The sequence below is a fragment of the Eulemur rufifrons genome, unplaced genomic scaffold (assembly GCF_041146395.1).
Source record: "Eulemur rufifrons isolate Redbay unplaced genomic scaffold, OSU_ERuf_1 scaffold_81, whole genome shotgun sequence".
Lineage (NCBI taxonomy): Eukaryota > Metazoa > Chordata > Mammalia > Primates > Lemuridae > Eulemur > Eulemur rufifrons.
In genome coordinates, this window is record NW_027182863.1 from 342,419 (window position 1) to 359,404 (window position 16,986).

General features: G+C 51.8%; 1 protein-coding gene across 1 annotated transcript in view; it reads right to left on the reverse strand.

Moving 5' to 3' along the window:
- The window catches only part of DLGAP2 (DLG associated protein 2), a 338,329-nt gene that overhangs the window by 187,397 nt on the left and 133,946 nt on the right, over nucleotides 1-16,986 (reverse strand). The window lies entirely within an intron of this gene.

Genomic DNA, 16,986 nt, shown 5'->3' on the forward strand with positions numbered 1-16,986 from the left:
TGAAGCCCACGTGGGCCCAGAAGTCTGGGAAGGACACGCTTCCTCTTCCCTAGGAGAGCTACTGGCTGCAGGCGCCCAGAAAAGATGCCACTGAGTCATAGAGACACAAAGCACTTTGAATAAGAAGGCTAAGCCCCGAAAGCCTATTTTGGAATCAAGATGCTAGAAGACATCTTGGGTTGTAGCTCTGTTTTATTTATCCCAAACAAAAAATAAAGGCTGCCTATTATAGCCCTTGGTGGCAAATCTATTATAGCCACTCCCGAATTAGAAGCTCTGAAGAGCTCAGGATAAAGGAGCTCACTTAATTTTATTTAATCAAGAAGTTTCTAAATTTGATTACAGAGACCTCGGCAGGACGCTTAGGCACATGGTGCTCAGCACACGTGCCAGGTAGCGCTGGCGTCTGCTGCCTGCCTTCCCGTGTGGATGGGGCTGCAACGCTGAGAGCCACAGGGGACTGCCCGAGGCCATACACAAGAGATGGAGGGTCACAGCCCGGCCGGAGCACTCTGACAGTACAGAACAGACCCTGGACCCGCCACAGAGCCTGAGGGAGGCCCATGGGCAGACCCGGCAGTGCTGGGACCCCCAACACTCGGGCCACGGAGGACAGCCACGGAGCAAGCAGAGCGGCCTCCCTGCAGCTCAGAGCTGCACATGCAGAACTAGACGTGACCCTGGCCCCACCCCTGGCCACAGATCCTCGGGGCTTCCTGTCCCCCAGGGACTCACTCGGAACCTATCCTGGGAACTGTGGTTTCGCCCACTTTCTCACCAAGTGGTGACCAAAATCTGCGTAAAATTGACCCACAAATTCAAGTCTTTCTGAACAGATTTAATCTCCACCACAGGTTATGTATATTTAAAATTACCCAGCAAGTTCAAAACACAGTCTGCTTAATGATAGCATATGAACTGATACTTCCAATGAATTCAAATCTTGTGACTCGAAGATCATTCAAAAGCCTCCAGAACAAAGGTGTCAGCTCAGCAAGGGGCATATTAATGTCTCTAGAATGAAAGTCTTAAGCAAATGCCTTTTCAAATTGAATTATTAATGCATCTGGGCCTCATCCTTTTTAAGAAAAAAAATTCCCTGCTAGATCATAAGGAACCGTCACTCTGTGTGTCACGAGCCTAGGACATAAAGCTACGAAAGTCACCACTATCGAGTGCGTTTTCGCAGCACCTTTCTCTATAAAGGTCCATCGCTGGCCCTCTGTTATGAACTACAGGAATCCTTAATGAGACAAGGGGATTGTCCACGGTTCTTCGGTTCTTTCTAGCAAACGCATCCCTGGGGAGGCTGAGTTTGAACTGAAGGAAGCAACTCCAGGCAGTGCTTGCACGGAAGTTGCCGGAGTCTCGGAGCAGAAGTTAAGGCTCCGACGGGAACGAACCGGCAGCTCGGCCTCTGAAGGGCTCTCTGGGCTCAAGTCCCAGCCCCTGCTCAGGGGGGTCGTCCCCAGACAGCGGCATCGCTGCCCACAGAAACATGTTCTCGAGTGACAATCCACGCCCAGGGCAGCGGCGCACGTCATGTGGCCTGTCGGCCTCGCTACGGTGACGTTCACTCCTGAAGGCACCCCCTGACCGCCCGCTCCAGGCCTCTCTGCCTTGGCCACCTCAGAGCCTCCCCATCCCCCGCTGCGCCCCATCCAGGCGGGAGGGTCCGGCCGCCCAGTCACAGCCCTGCAGACGTGGCCACCCACGCTCTGCAGAAACGTGCGAATCCCGCACCTGCGCATCAGAGCCATGGACTCTGCCCCAGGTGTCGTGGGGTCTCTCAGACACGCAGTGGTTAGAAGCAAATGAATATTAATCAGACGGTCACAGGAGAAGGCGCCAGAAGCAGCGGGAATTGCCCAGGTCCCAGCAGAGGACTCGGTTTGCCTTTCCTCTCCCAGGTGAGGGTGGATCCGCCTAAGGGAGTCCTTGCACTGCCTCCAGCACCAAGCACGCCGCTCAGTCGTGCAGGTCACATGCCACTAGAATCTGCTCCCTCCGACAGGAGCGCCTCCAACGCCAGTCACGTCCCAGCACTGCCCAGCGCTTCCAACGCCAGTCATGTCCCAGCACCACCCAGGCGATGCGACAGAAACACAGGAAGACGCTGCTCTCTGGTCAGGAAATCTCACAGCTGACGAGGAAGACGGCGTTTGAAACAGGCAATTACAGGAAGATAGTGTGAGGGCTGGAATTAGGTTTGCTAAATGAAGTAGAAGCACAGACAAGAAGCAAACAGAGAGCCTGGCTGAAACGTGAAACCCTCAGGGCCTCCCTGGGACCGGGTGGGAGGAAAGTGGGTGTTTCGCCGCTTGGGGGTCACAGGTTCCATGCTCTTGGGGAGCGCAGGGCAGGTGCTGCAGGGAGAGGAGGTGGGACCCCCAGGGTGGCGGGATGGGCAGCAGGTGGTGGAGGCCTCTTGTGTCACTCCCCCAGAGGTGAGTGGCTGCCATGTGCGCCGAGAGCTGTGGATGCTGCCTTGCTCCACCCCCCCCGTGAGCTTGGCTTGTGGCGGGCGGGAGCCAGCGGTGGACAGGAGGCATGAGAGGCCCGGCTCCTGGACCCCAAATATACTCAGGAAATGGCTGCACAGAGAGAAGCAAGGGAGGGCCTAAGGGCGATCTGGCACGGCCCCTGCTTGGCGAGGATGAGGAGGCTGAGGATGGCCACAGGACAGCCGTGCTGGGTGCTGCGTGGGGCCCACACGTGTGGGTTTTGTGCAGTTCAGTCATATGTCACATCTATTTCTGATAATTACATACAAAAAATAAGTATTGGCCTCAGGAGACTTGACCTAATTCTCTCATTATTTTCAAAATAAAGGAAGTTTGTATGAAATACCAAAAGTACCAAGTAGTCTGCTAAATCAGGTGATGGAGGACACAGGCCCCCCAGCCCCCAGAGGCAGTGACCAGCACGACTGCTCTGGGCTTGTTTTCAGTCCCCTAAGCCATGATGTTTCCACTGGAATCTTCCGTGTCAAGTGTCCCTTCCCTGACATCAGCGTGACCTTAGTTTGTTCCCAAAGTGTCAGCAAAACATCACTTATTTTTAAGCCTCCTTTTCCGTGTGCGACAGGCATGTGTTTATCACGGTGGGATCCACACGGCTGATACCCACGGTGTCCGGCACCAGGCACAGCGCTGCGGTGTGTCCGTCAGGCCTGGGTCCACTGCCCGCGCTCCACGGCGGGAACCCACAGCGGGAACCCACGGCAAGAGCCGGCACTGCGCCCACCAGGCAGTGGCCGCCACGCTGCCATCTCACTTGAATTCATAGTTTCTATTTTTTGACCTATCACAACCTATTTTTCCCATTTCCATCACCAGCAGGCAGTGCATAGAACTGAAAGGCAGTTAAACCTACCCGAAAAAGTAGAGGGTCTTTTGGGACATTTTTTAATTTACATTGAATTTATTTTTCAGAGACAATAAGTCTCTGCGTGGCTTTAGAGCACACAAAATATTACTCTAAATTGGAGCCAGAAACGTAGCTCCAGCAGGAGACTTGTCTCCGATTCCGAGAAGCTGGTAGTAATTTAAACTACGGGCTCCTAAAGCCACATCCAGTTTTGCACCAGCTGCAGCAGAGCACCAGCCGTCACCGGGTCCAGGGAATCTTCTCTCTCCTCAGAGAAAGGGCTAGGTAGGGACATGAGCAAGAGCCCGAGCCCCTGGCCACCGGATGGCAGGTGCTGTGAGTGGAGAGGCAGAGGGAAGGTGAGGGATGGGATCTGACAAGCAGTCCCTGCACCCAAAGCATCACTGCTGTATATTTAAACTTCCAAATATAACTGTGACCAGTCGGGGATCCATTTACATATTTCCAGCTTTGCTGAAAGTTCTAGAATTCTACAATTTTGTATGGTTAGCTTCTCTCCTTAACTTACTGGATTTATGTGGGCCAGTTACCCACATCCTGAATATTCAACTGACCAAATGCTCCGGGGTGGTTACAAGGTATGCGGAAGACACAGCAGGAATCCTGCCCACGACACATGTCAGGTATTCAGGAAAGCCAATGTCTTCGTTTGAATTAAAGGGTAGACACTGAGCACACGTGGGTAACAGGCACACACTTTGACACACAGTTTCAAGGCAGGAGTGAACGCTATTATCGCTGCCCTACTCCCATCCTGGCTGTGGATCCACTTCCCGCCCATCTCAGCAGGGCCGGGCACCTGCTCCTTCCTCCTGGGCCTCCCTCCAGATCACACCGAGCCCCCTGCCGTGAGAGCCGAGCACATTAACCAGGGACCCTCAGGAACAGACACAGCTGTGACCAGGGCATCAGGGGAAAGTGCCAGCGCTCAGACACAGGACGGCCCCGCTCTGCAAGTCAGGGAGGGCCCGCGAGGAAATGTGCAAGCGTCTGGCTTAAGAGGACAGGGCTGGGGTTTGGGCAGCATTCCGGAGACAGGACCATTTCGGGGGAAACGTGAGGGCAGGCACGGAGGAATGTGCCCATGTTAGGGACAGGAGAAGCTCAGCGATGCCCGAGGTGAGCAAGGTCCACGGCTGGGGAGAACAGACAGGTCTCTGCATCCGGCCCACACCGCGGGGGCCGGCAGACTGTGACTGTAGCCCCCCTGCCCTGCTGCCACACTCTCTGCTGTCCCCACCGCCAGCGCCCCTCCCGGGCCCCTCACACAGACACCAGGCCTCTTGGGCCCTCATTCCCAGAGCTCTGCCAGCAAATTGGATAAACTAATTAGCGCTTCCATGTTAATTAATTTCCGTTGTTTATGTAAGCTAGGAGAGATTTCTGTTCCTGTGGTGGTCCCTTTAGGTGAGTTTATCTGCAAACAAATTAAATCCCATTATTTCAAATTATCTGGGAATGCCAGTCCTCAAAGCACGTCTGACATGTGCCTTTCCCTGCAGGACCCTCAGGGGTCACCTCACACCCATGAAGAAATATTTAAATAGAGGTAATGCACATGACTGATGTACCTTGTCATACTGAACCTTCAAAAGGATTTATTAGAAAAGTCATTTTAACAGTGTGATAACTACATTTTCTCTACATTTCTAAGTTGTGACAATTATTAATAACTCATCAGATGTAAGCGTATAAGTGCCTCTGAACTTTAAAATTAAATAAGACCAATCTCAGAGTTTCTAGAATTAATTATCTTTTTACCACTCACATATGTTTTGCTGATTTAAATCTAAATCATACTTTCGCTCTGAAAAATTAAAATTATACAGTTAATTCAAGTCATCTCTGTTAGTTAATCGCACATGAGCAAGCCCGACGCAGAGTGAAGCGCTTCCCAAGGCTGCGTGGTTCCCACGGAGGGCGAAGTGCATCGAAGTCCCCATGAGACGCGGCCAACCTGCCCCGGCACCCACACAGGCAGCTCCGCACCCAGCGCTGCACCAGCCAGCGCTGAGTGACGGACACCCTCGACGCACACACTGCACCAGCCAGCGCTGAGTGACGGACACCCTCGACGCACACACTGCACCAGCCAGCACTGAGTGACGGACACCCTCGACGCACACACTGCACCAGCCAGCGCTGAGTGACGGACACCCTCAATGCAGACGCTCCACCAGCCAGCGCTGAGTGACAGACACCCTCGACGCACACACTGCACCAGCCAGCGCTGAGTGACAGACACCCTCCATGCAGACGCTGCACCAGCCAGCGCTGAGTGACGGACACCCTCCATGCAGACGCTGCACCAGCCAGCGCTGAGTGACAGACACCCTCGACGCACACACTGCACCAGCCAGCGCTGAGTGACGGACACCCTCCATGCAGACGCTGCACCAGCCAGCGCTGAGTGACAGACACCCTCGACACACACACTGCACCAGCCAGCGCTGAGTGACAGACACCCTCAATGCAGACGCTGCACCAGCCAGCGCTGAGTGACGGACACCCTCCATGCAGACGCTGCACCAGCCAGCGCTGAGTGATGGACACCCTCAATGCAGACGCTGCACCAGCCAGCGCTGAGTGACGGACACCCTCAATGCAGACGCTGCACCAGCCAGCGCTGAGTGATGGACACCCTCAATGCAGACGCTGTACCAGCCAGCGCTGAGTGACGGACACCCTCGACGCACACACTGCACCAGCCAGCGCTGAGTGACGGACACCCTCCATGCAGACAGACGCTGCACCAGCCAGCGCTGAGTGACGGACACCCTCAATGCACACACTGCACCAGCCAGCGCTGAGTGACGGACACCCTCCATGCAGACGCTGCACCAGCCAGCGCTGAGTGATGGACACCCTCAATGCAGACGCTGCACCAGCCAGCGCTGAGTGACGGACACCCTCAATGCAGACGCTGCACCAGCCAGCGCTGAGTGACGGACACCCTCAATGCAGACGCTGCACCAGCCAGCGCTGAGTGACGGACACCCTCCATGCAGACGCTGCACCAGCCAGCGCTGAGCGCACGGACACCCTCGACTCAGACAACATGACCACTCACGCGAGAGCACACAGAGCAGGCACACGATGGCGAAACTTGCTTCTGACTATCTACGATTTTCCATAAAATATATGTCAAAAAACCAAGTGCACCAGCAGTCCAAAGTCAAACTCATTGAATATTGTTTAAGCTTTGTTTTCAGTCTGTTCCTTACGTGTGATTATGTCAGAATTGAAACCATCTGCTACATAGGGGTTCAGTTGTGTCCCCACAAAATCCATTTGCTGAAGTCCCAACGCCCTCTGTTAAAATCAGGGTCACCGCAGATGTAAGTAGTTAAGATGAGGTCATGTCATCTCAGGAGGGCGGCTCCGAATCACATCAGCGCTGTGTCCTTATCATGAGGGGACGTTCGGAGACACCCACAGGGGAGAACCGTGGAGACTGGAGTGATGCCACCACAGCCAAGGAACCGCCAGAAACCCAGGAGAACCCACACAGATGCCTCTCTCAGCCTCGGGAGGGACCAGCTCTGGGGACCCTGACTTCAGAGCTGCCACCTCCAGGTCTGTGAGACAGGACATTCGTGCTGCTGAACCCGCTTGGTTTGCGGTGCCGAGATGGCTGCCTCAGCAAACTGGCTTCCACCTTGTGACAGTGGCCACAGCGGACTTCCCCCTTAACAAGGGGCACAAGAAGGGCCTTTTTTAACTTAATTTTTCTCTATGGTCATAGGCTGTTAAGGATGAAGAACTTTTCTTTGACATTTTATCTTTTAGAAAATTAGAGATTCCTTTGGACAGTCAGTAGGGCCATCACCACTCACCGACGGATCAATAACCAATGGAGACACCGCTGTTCATGTGGTCACACCCCGTGTGTGACGTGTGAAACCCTCCCGTGTCACTGACACCACAGTCACCACCGCCCACACACGGCCGTCGGACACTATCGCGTAGAGAAGACAGTGACTCAGCCTGAGGATGAAAACGTCACTTTCCACGTCTTCTGTGTTGAGGCAGGTGTCACATTTCCAGGCACCAAGTGAGCTTCTGTGGGACCTGATACCCCACACATTTGTAGTTCCTCGTGTGGCCCGGAAAGACAGTGATCAGCTGCTCAGGAAACTCTCGCGAACCCAGATCGTCCATCAGTAACTGCAGACCCGGGCAGGAGTGAGGAGCTGGGCCTGCGGACCCGGAGTCCCACCCTGCCCCGAGAGCCTCAGTTCCTCTCCACAACCAGCCACCCGCATCGCCGACCGTGCCCTGTGCCCTGCAATTCCACACACTCTGCGTTCAGCCGTGGCAGCCACTGTTCAGGATCACGTCAGGCATGACACTTACCATAATTAATAAGACAGACACGTCCCTGCTCTCGTGGGGTTAGAGCTCAGGCTTCTGCTATTAAATTAAGGGCTCCTTAGAGCACAGGCAAGACCTGACCGTTCTCCGTAAATACGCCACATGGCAACTCTTCAGTGAAAGTTAGCGGAACACACAGAACACGCACACATACGTTCACAGAGACATGATTCATCACAGCCAAAAGGTAGAAACAACTCAGAGGTCCACCAGTCGATAAACAGAAAATAGGGCACATCCACACAAGGGAATATTATTTGCTCACAAAATTGTGGACAAAGTACATACGAAACACTGCCACATGCTACCACATGGGTGGACCCTGAAAACATGCTCAGTGACAGAAGCCAGTCACAGAAGGCTAGCAGTATTACATGATTCTGTGTCTGTGAAATTTCCGGCACAGCAAGTTCAAGGACATGGGAAGTAGACTAGTGACCTCCTAGGGCTGCGCGTGGCATGGATTTGGAGTGGCTGCTGAGTGTAAAATGTTCCAAAACTAGACTGGGGTGAGAACTGTACACTGAAAACCAATGGTTCACATATTTTAAAAAGGTAAATTATACGATATGTTAGTTACATCTCAATAAAACTATTCAAAAAGTGTGCATAAATATAATTGATTTTATATAGTGATTTTGTATCCTACAATCTTGCTAAACTCAGTTGTTATTTCTAAGAATTTGTTAGTAGATTATATGGCTATTTAGGATTTTCTATACAACTTCATATTGTTTACAAATGCATATAGTTTTACTTCTTCCTTTCCAAAATGAATGCTTTTCATTTCTTTCTTCTGGCCTGTTGCCTGGCTAGAGTCTCCCGCAATGCTGACTAGAAATGCTGAGAACTGACGTCCTTGTCTTGTCCCTTGTCACTGAGGCAAAGCTTTTGGTCTTTCGCCAGCATGTGTGACATTAACTGTGGGTTTTTTCCTAGCTGCCCCTGGTAAGGTAGAGGACTTCTTTTCTGTTTGCTGAGTGTTTCTATCAGGAAGAGGCGCTGGATTCTATCAAATACTTTCTCTTCATCTATTAAGTGGATTGTGCCATCTTCCCCTGGTATTCGATTAATATGGTGCACACATCAGTGATTTCCAGATGTCAAACCAACCTTACACTCCTGGAAAAATCCCAGTTGGGCACCCTCTTTTCTGTCTGCTGGGTTCAGCTTGCTAGTTACTTTGTAGAGGATTTTTAGATCTAAATTCATAAGAGAAATCGGTTTGTAGTTGATTTCCTATGACGTCATTGTGTGGTTTTAGTATCAGAGCAATACTGGCCTCACAGAATGAGCTGGAAACTCCCTCCACTTCTGATTTTGGAAGACTATACAAAAGGTTGGCGCTAATTCTTCCTTTAAGTGTTGGGTCGAATTCACCTGTGAGGCCATCTGAACCCAGGTTTTCTTGTGTGGATAGTTTTTTGATAACTAATTCAATCTCTTTTCATTTTATAGATCTTTTCAGATTTTCTTTTTAAAATTTTTAAATAAATTTTGTTGTATATATTTAAGGTCTATAATATGGTTTCATAGGATACATGTAGAGAGTAAAATGGTTACTACAGGGCAGCAGATCAAAACATCCATCATCTCAGTCATCCACTTTGTATGTACCTGGTCAGAGCAGCCACGGCTGCTCATTTAGCAGAGATCCCCGATGCGGTGCAGTTTCACTCACGGTGGTCCTGCTGTTGCACACAGGGCCTCCAGACTACTCATCCCAAGTATCTGCTACTTTGTATCCTTGACCTAGGCATATCTGTTACTTTGTATCCTTGACCTAGGCATATCTGTTACTTTGTATCCTTGACCTAGGCATATCTGTTACTTTGTACCCTTGACCTAGGCATATCTGTTACCTTGTATCCTTGACCTACGACTCCCTTTCCCCCCTCCTGCCCCAGTAACCACTGCTCTATTCTCTATCTTTGTATATTTGATCTCCATTTGTTTTTAAACTCCACATACAAGTGAGATCGTGCAATATTTTCCTTTCTGTGACTGGCTTGTTTCACTCAGTGTAACGTCTTCCAGGTTCATCCTATTGTGGCAAATGGCGAGAAATCCTTTCTTGGAGGCTAAGGCTGAATAATAGTCCTGTGTGCATGTGTGTGTGCGTGTGTCACAGTTTCCCTGTTCATTCGTCTGCAGAGCACTGAGGTTGTTTCCATATCTTGCTATTATGAAAGGAGCTTCAGTGAACCTGGGCGAGCAGACGTCTCTGCAAGGTGGTGATTTAATTTCCTTTGGGTTCACGTCCAGAAGTGTGTGCATGTGAGCTTGTCTGGGCTCCTGTTTTCAACTCTTTTGGGCACATACATGGGATGGCATTTCTGGGTCACAGAGCAACTGTACATTTAAGTTTTTGTAGACAGTGAAAGCTTAAACTGTTCTCCAAAGTAGCTAAACAAGTTTACATTCCCACTAGCAAGTTTCTCCATCTCCTTGCTAACTAATGCTTGTTATTTTCCTTTTTTATTAAAATTTTTTATCAATAGCCATCGTAGCAAGTGTGAAGCGATGTCTAATTGTGGTTTCAACTTGCATTTTCCCAATGACTAATAATTTTGAGCATCTTATCATGTGCTTCTTGGCCATTTGTACACCATCTTTGGGGAAATGCATAATCAATTCTTTGCCCGGCATTACATTAGGCTGTCTTTTTTTGTTGTTGAATTTTAAGAGTTCTTCAAATATGATGGACAGTACTTTATAATCCTTTTTATTTCTGTAAGGTTAGTGGTAATCTTTCTTTTTGCATCGTGGATTTTAGTAATTTGAGTCAACTGTTTTTCCTTCATCAGTTAACTAAAGGCTTAGCAAGTCTGTTGATCTCTCCAAGGAGCCAGCTTTTGGTCTCCTGGATTTTCCATGCAGTTTCTGTGTTAATATTTCATTAATTTCTGCCCTGCTCTCACACAGGGTAATTGCGAGGATGGAATGAAAGCCTGAGTGGGAACGTGTGCTGAAAAATGAACTTGTGTATAGATATTTATTAATTCAATAATCATTTAAGTACTTTCTATCTGCCAAACAGACCCTGTTCTTGGGACATGACATGAACACCTGCTCCAGACGGTGGCATTATGGGTGCCCACACTTGCTTGTGTTTCTCACGGGAAAGGGCCACGAGACACTATCCCTGCATCTGTGCTCCATCATCCTGGCCCAAAGCAAATGCTCACGCGTGCCAGGTGAGTGCTAGGGCAAGAGAAGATGTTTTGTTATCTGTCCTTTCTCTTGTAATTCCTCTCAGACGATAGCTCTTTGAGAGCAGAAAACCTGTCTTAACCATCCTTATAGTTTAGACTCCACCCAGCACAAGGCCTCTGACACTTTGTGGGCCTAAAGACTTATCACTTGGATTAATGGCTTGACTTGAATCTGCCTTCGTATTAATTAATATTAAAGGGATACACAGAAAGGAGAAATCCAAATTAAAAATTAAGTAAGAAAACTAAAGTTTAGAAAATATCCTTAGTGGTTTTAATGAGAAGCACTACAGCTGCCTCTCTCTCATATGCTGCTGGCTATAGACCAGGGCACACGGATGCTCAATACACACAGAGCACACGCATGCTCAGCACATCGCTGCTCGATTACCCTGCTCTACTCGCGGGATCGAGCCGTCGTCACAGAGCCCTCCAGAACGACTGCAGGGAGGATTTAAATCCACTGGGCACACTGAGCAGAACAACTTTCCTTCTTCCCTTTATAGAATATTATTGTGGAAACACAAAGAAATCAGTGCATATGTCTCTAGTGTTTTAGCCACATATAATTTTTAATAAATCATACTTTTAAAGGAAGAGAAAGCAAAGACCAACAACCCTAGTCAAACCGTCTTTTTCAAGCAGCCCTTCTTATGTAATGATCTTTTTCTTTAATATTTTAAACCTTTAGTCATCTTGTAGAGGAAAGAGAAATGTCATCCACCCACTAATTGGTTCCAAGTGACTCTTTTTCTTCCTGCCATGAACGGGAGCGCCGGTGGGGAGACGGAGCCCTGTCCCGGCCGCAGAGTGACAAAGGCGGCCTCTGCGCTGAGCAGACGCCTCCCACCACCTTGACTCCCAGGGTCCTTCCCAACGCCCGAGACGGAATAGGACGTATTCCCTAATTACGTCTCTACCGTTTACTTCATGCAGTTCACTTGGTATCAAACGCAGGGAAATCTGAGCTTTCTGGCGGGGAAGAGTGGGCATGTACAGCTACGACGGAGAGTGGATGGCTGGTGCAATCAAATAAAAAAAGTATTGGTGGTTAAAAAACAATCAGGATGGAGCCCAGTTCCCTGAAGTCGGGACATACCTCGCCGGGACGCTGCAGCCTCCAGTTTGAGGGGACACGCCATTCGTGGCCATTACTGTGCTCAGGGGACCGAGAGTTTTCTCTGGTAAAACCCAAACCTGACGGAGCTGCGTGTGCTGTCCATGCCCTGCAGATGTCTGTGCGCGTGAGAATGCACACTCACCTTCCAGACATGCTCTTTAAAACCAGAGAAAATAGAGGAACCTCCCTTCACAAACTAGACGGCCCCACCTGGAGCCAGCCGAGCCCAGGCAGGCACAGAAGCCTCCTGCCCACGCTGCGGCCCAGCGCAGTGCCCAGGGCAGCGCACACGGAAGGGCTGTCGACGCACAGACAGTGCCTCCCACCATCCTGTTCCAGAAATACCAACATGCCAAGAAGACAGTTGATAAACAAAATATTGTAATATAAATTTCTCCTCTCCTACTAAAAATTTTTCTGTTAATTCCCAATTCAATTTTTGTGATGATTTTTCCTTTCTAAACGTGACGTGATTGATTTCCTTCCATTCTACTCCTCTTGCTCCGCACTTTGATTACTTCCCCGCAGCTCCTCACGCGGTGCCAGTGTCTCCCGTTTCCCACGTGATGGGTCATTGTCCCTTTTGCCCCACGTGCCCCAGGGCGAGAAGTGGGCCCTGCCGTCCAGGAACACAGGTGCTGGCGGGGAATGGGCTGCGCTGTGTGTCCCAGCGCACGTTCTCGCGCCGAGGAGCCACGGGAGCCACGTGTGCCCAGCCAAGTTCAGATTGTGGCCACATACTTGGGAAAACAACAACAGTAGCAACAGATGGCTTTTAATCCATTAGAGAATGCTACGTGTCACTCGACACTAATTAGAAAGTCTTGACAGTAGTCAGAACAGCAAATGTCGACACCTTCCCCCACCCTGCGCGGATCTCAGCGGCGTGGCCGTGTGTGTGCTTGGAGGAAGCGCTGAGCGCTGAGCGGAGGAGACACCTTCTCCTCGAGCCTGACTGAAAATGCAGACAACAGCCAGGTAACAGCAGACGCGCAATTAATTAACCAGAAAAGGCTACGAAATAAATGAGGAGGAAGCAATGAAAGAAAGTAACTCACCCCCGGGGTCAGACTTCCCTGTTTGGAGTCTCCGCTTGGCCGCCACCCCCGCCTCAGTTTGTCCTTTGTAAAGAAGAGAGATGACAAGATCTACCGGATACTTAAAATGACCGAATGGCCCGGTTTGCTGCCATCAGCCAAGATCTGCTTGTCGCCTCTCCCGGGGACAGGAACTCCCAGGAGCCAGGGCCGTACCAGGCTGGGGCAGGGTGCCCCTGGCTGCCCCGAAGGCTGCGGGTTGGTGATTCTGCCAACTTCCCTCCTTGGCCCCAGGCGGCCCCAGGCCCACTCCTGGGTCCCACTCTGGGCTTCGCAAAGCTGCTTTCAGTGACTCTCGCCCTCGCCTGAGTAAGTGCCCTGTGGAGTCACAGCCACCGCTTCTCCTGCCAGGGATGAACTGGGAAATGTCCCCTAACCTTGGAGGAATGATAACATGATATAATACAGGGGCTCTTTCCAGGGCCAGGGCTACCGACAGAGGAAACGCTGATTTAGTCCACATGATGGACAAGGGGACACGTGAAATCCAACCCGTTCTGACACCCCGAGACGCACTGACAGACCCTAATGACTGCAATTACCACTTCGTTTAACAAACAAACGAGCAGACGTTACAATGGAACTGTCAACCCTGCTGAATTAATCTTGCCGGACGACCATTTTCATCCATTCCAGGCAAACACAGCCTTTGTCAGCCTGGGACCACGTCCAGACTCCGGAGAGGGCTGGCATCCGAGGCCGTTGGTAATGTAGTTCAGCCTCGTAAATCTAAACTTATCTCTCTTTCCACTCTGCTGCCCGTGAGAATCTCTTATCCTCATTCCTGCTCCCACCGCCTCAGCCATCGACATCCCGCGTGTTCCAAGCAGGCGTCGTGGCTCTCACACCCGCTGGGGAAATAACCTCCTCGAGGAGCTTGTGCCACCAGCCAGCCTGTGCCGGGCGTCCCTCCTGCCCTCCAGTCCCCAAAACTGTCAGCACAAACTATACATCTCATGTGTACATACGTGTACACACACACACACACACACACACACACGTGTTCTTCCTGCTGCTTTAGGATATGTGAAAACCGAGGTCAGATCTGCGAAGTTACGAGGCCTGCAGCCCCCACTTGAGGCCTGGGTGGGACGGGGGCATTTCTTGCTCCAGGACGGGAGGCTGTGTCCTCCTGGAAAGGGGTCGCACGTCACCCCAAACAGACCTGCTGAGGGGCTGCGAGGCCAGGAACAGGCGGCACCTGGCTCTTGCCAGGTGACTAACATCTGTTAACTGAGAGGAAGAGGAAGGTAAGGAGATGTCAGGAACCGGGCGGGGGCATCACCTGCCGGAGGGAGCAGAAACCGAGGTGAGTTGGCCCTGGGGCGCCGCGCTCGCCTGTGTTATGAGAATGAGCACGTCTGAGCAGAGATCAGTGGACCGACGGCCGCTAAGCAGAAGCTTCTAGGAGGCTGGATCTCTGTGTCCCAGAGCTGTGTCTGCTTAGACTAGCTCAGCGACTTGGCTGTTCCCGCTCAGGGGAGGCCAGGTGGACGCCCGCACGGAGAGTCAGGGCAGACCCGCTGCGGGAGTGGGGGGGGCAGCTGCTGTCCCCAGCTGGGCCCGTGTGCAGAGCCACCACTCCTGCCATCCCTGCCAAGCACTGCTCAGCACCTTGCTTCTGCACCTTACACACACTGTGACATGTCCTAAAAACATGTTGTATGTCTGACATCTCCTTCTTCCTCTTCTGGGGGAAAAAAAAAGTCATCAGAGAGTCCCCGGGGACACTGCAGAAACAGAGTGCCCAGCTGTGCTTGGGCATCTAGTGGTTTGACCACGGTGCCACATCACTCGGAGGGGGACACAGGCGAGTGTCACCAGTGGTCTCGGGGCGGGTGCCCGGCGTGGGTGAGCAGGGCCCTTCCTCGGGCCAAAGGGGACAGAATCTCACTCTCTGGGCTGTGAGGGGAAGGCCACGAGGGGGCCCTATGTCCCGAGCTCCCAGAACGAGCAGCTCCTGGGAACAGGCCCAGACGTAACACGCTGTTTCCCGTGGCGCCTCCCTGATCCCAGCCGGGCCCTGGAGTGAGGGCGACGGTGGTTCTCCCCGCTGCAGTTTCACCACACTGGGCTCCGGAGCCTCTCAGGGTACTGCAGTGCCCAGCAGTGTCTTAGATCTTAATAAAAAGGCCGAAAACAGTCTTTCGTCATTTTGATGTCAGAACAAATGAGAAGAAGGCCGTGCCTCGGTGCCCGGGGCAAGGGTCGGTCATTCCACGGCGGGAAAATGAGGGTCAAGTGTTGCTCACCTGGGCCTTCCCCAAGCCTCCAACCCAGCAGTCCAGACACTGGGCTATAAACACGAGGGCGTCCTCAGTGGGACCCAGGCCCCGACCGTGTGTCCCCAGTCAGGACCCAGCTGTCGAAGGCCGAGGACAGCGCCCTCCCCAGGTGCACTCAGACCAACACCTGCAGTTCACCGGCTCGCGGAAGTGAAAGCGGGACGAGTGCTGGCGGCCCGGGGTGGGACATGCCCTGACGACGCTCGTGGAGCTGGGGACAGGACTCGAAGGAGCCGGCACGCTGTCCGGGACATGATCACACTGTCCCAGGAGCACCGGCCCCTGAGGACCAGGAGCCCAGACGACAGTTTTGTGATGAATAAGCATCGCAGTATGAATGGAAACACCATGAATCATCTCAGAGCGACTGCTAGCGCCTGTCCTTGAGGAAATAAAACGAAAAGCACAGTTTTAACAAGCACTGAAGATAAATTAAGAGCGAGGGCCGTGGGCTGTGCTCAATGATAAAAGGACACTTGAGCTCCGGAGCCGGAGGCTGGAGACAGGGAACGAGTCCCCGCTGGAGACAGCGGCGAGCACCAGACGGACGCTGACGCGCACTGGGGACGCTAGAGCAGCTGTGGTGTCACGGAGAGCAGGCACCAAGGCCAGCTGAGGCCCCTTGGGCTCCAACCCGTGCTCCGTGAGCACCCAGCCCAACCCCTTCAGCGTCACCACACGGCCTGGCTTTGCTAACTCTCGCTGTCCCTGTTCCCGATCTCCCCAACCGCCGCACCTTCCTCCCAGAGTGGGACCTGCCGGGATGTGTGAACTGACACCAACAGGACAGACAAGGCCACACAATCACATGTCACCAAGGACACAGGACCCGACTCAGTTTTTCTAAGACTTGTTTTTCCTCTTTGCCAACCTGGATATGACAACACGACACAGTGTGTTCACATGTGCCGTTATCACGCAAGCGTTTGGTGCCAACGTGTCCCAGATACAGACGTTTCGTGAGAGTGAGAGCCTTCTCCACCACAAAGTGCTTTATTCCCTAAAAGGACGGAATTCGTTCTCTGGCACTCGTCTGGTTGGTGTGCGTTGGGGCTGGCAGGAGAGGCGGGCCGGAGAGGAAGGGGGTCTGCGGGTGGATCTGGGAGGAGCGCATGGATTCCACTCGCGCCCCCCTGGGAGGACGCTGGGGAAAGGCAGGGGCTCTGGCCCAGAGCAGGGGCAGTGGCTGGGCGGGCAGTGGCCAGTCTGCGATGTTCGCACAGGGCTGGACTCCGGCTGTGGAATGAGCTCCTTCTTGATTTCCGGGATTTATTGCAATCAAGTGACGACAGGTAAGAGCGATACATGCACTGAAAACTGCCAAGAGTAGACTTAAGCATTTTTACCACAAAAGAAATGTGAGGTAATTCATATGTTAATTAGCTTGATTTAGCCATTCTACAATGTATTCAATGTACTTATATTGTTTTCACATGTGAAAACATATTGTGCACCATAAATATATAACTTCTACTTCGCTATTAAATTAAGAAATTTAAACTGGC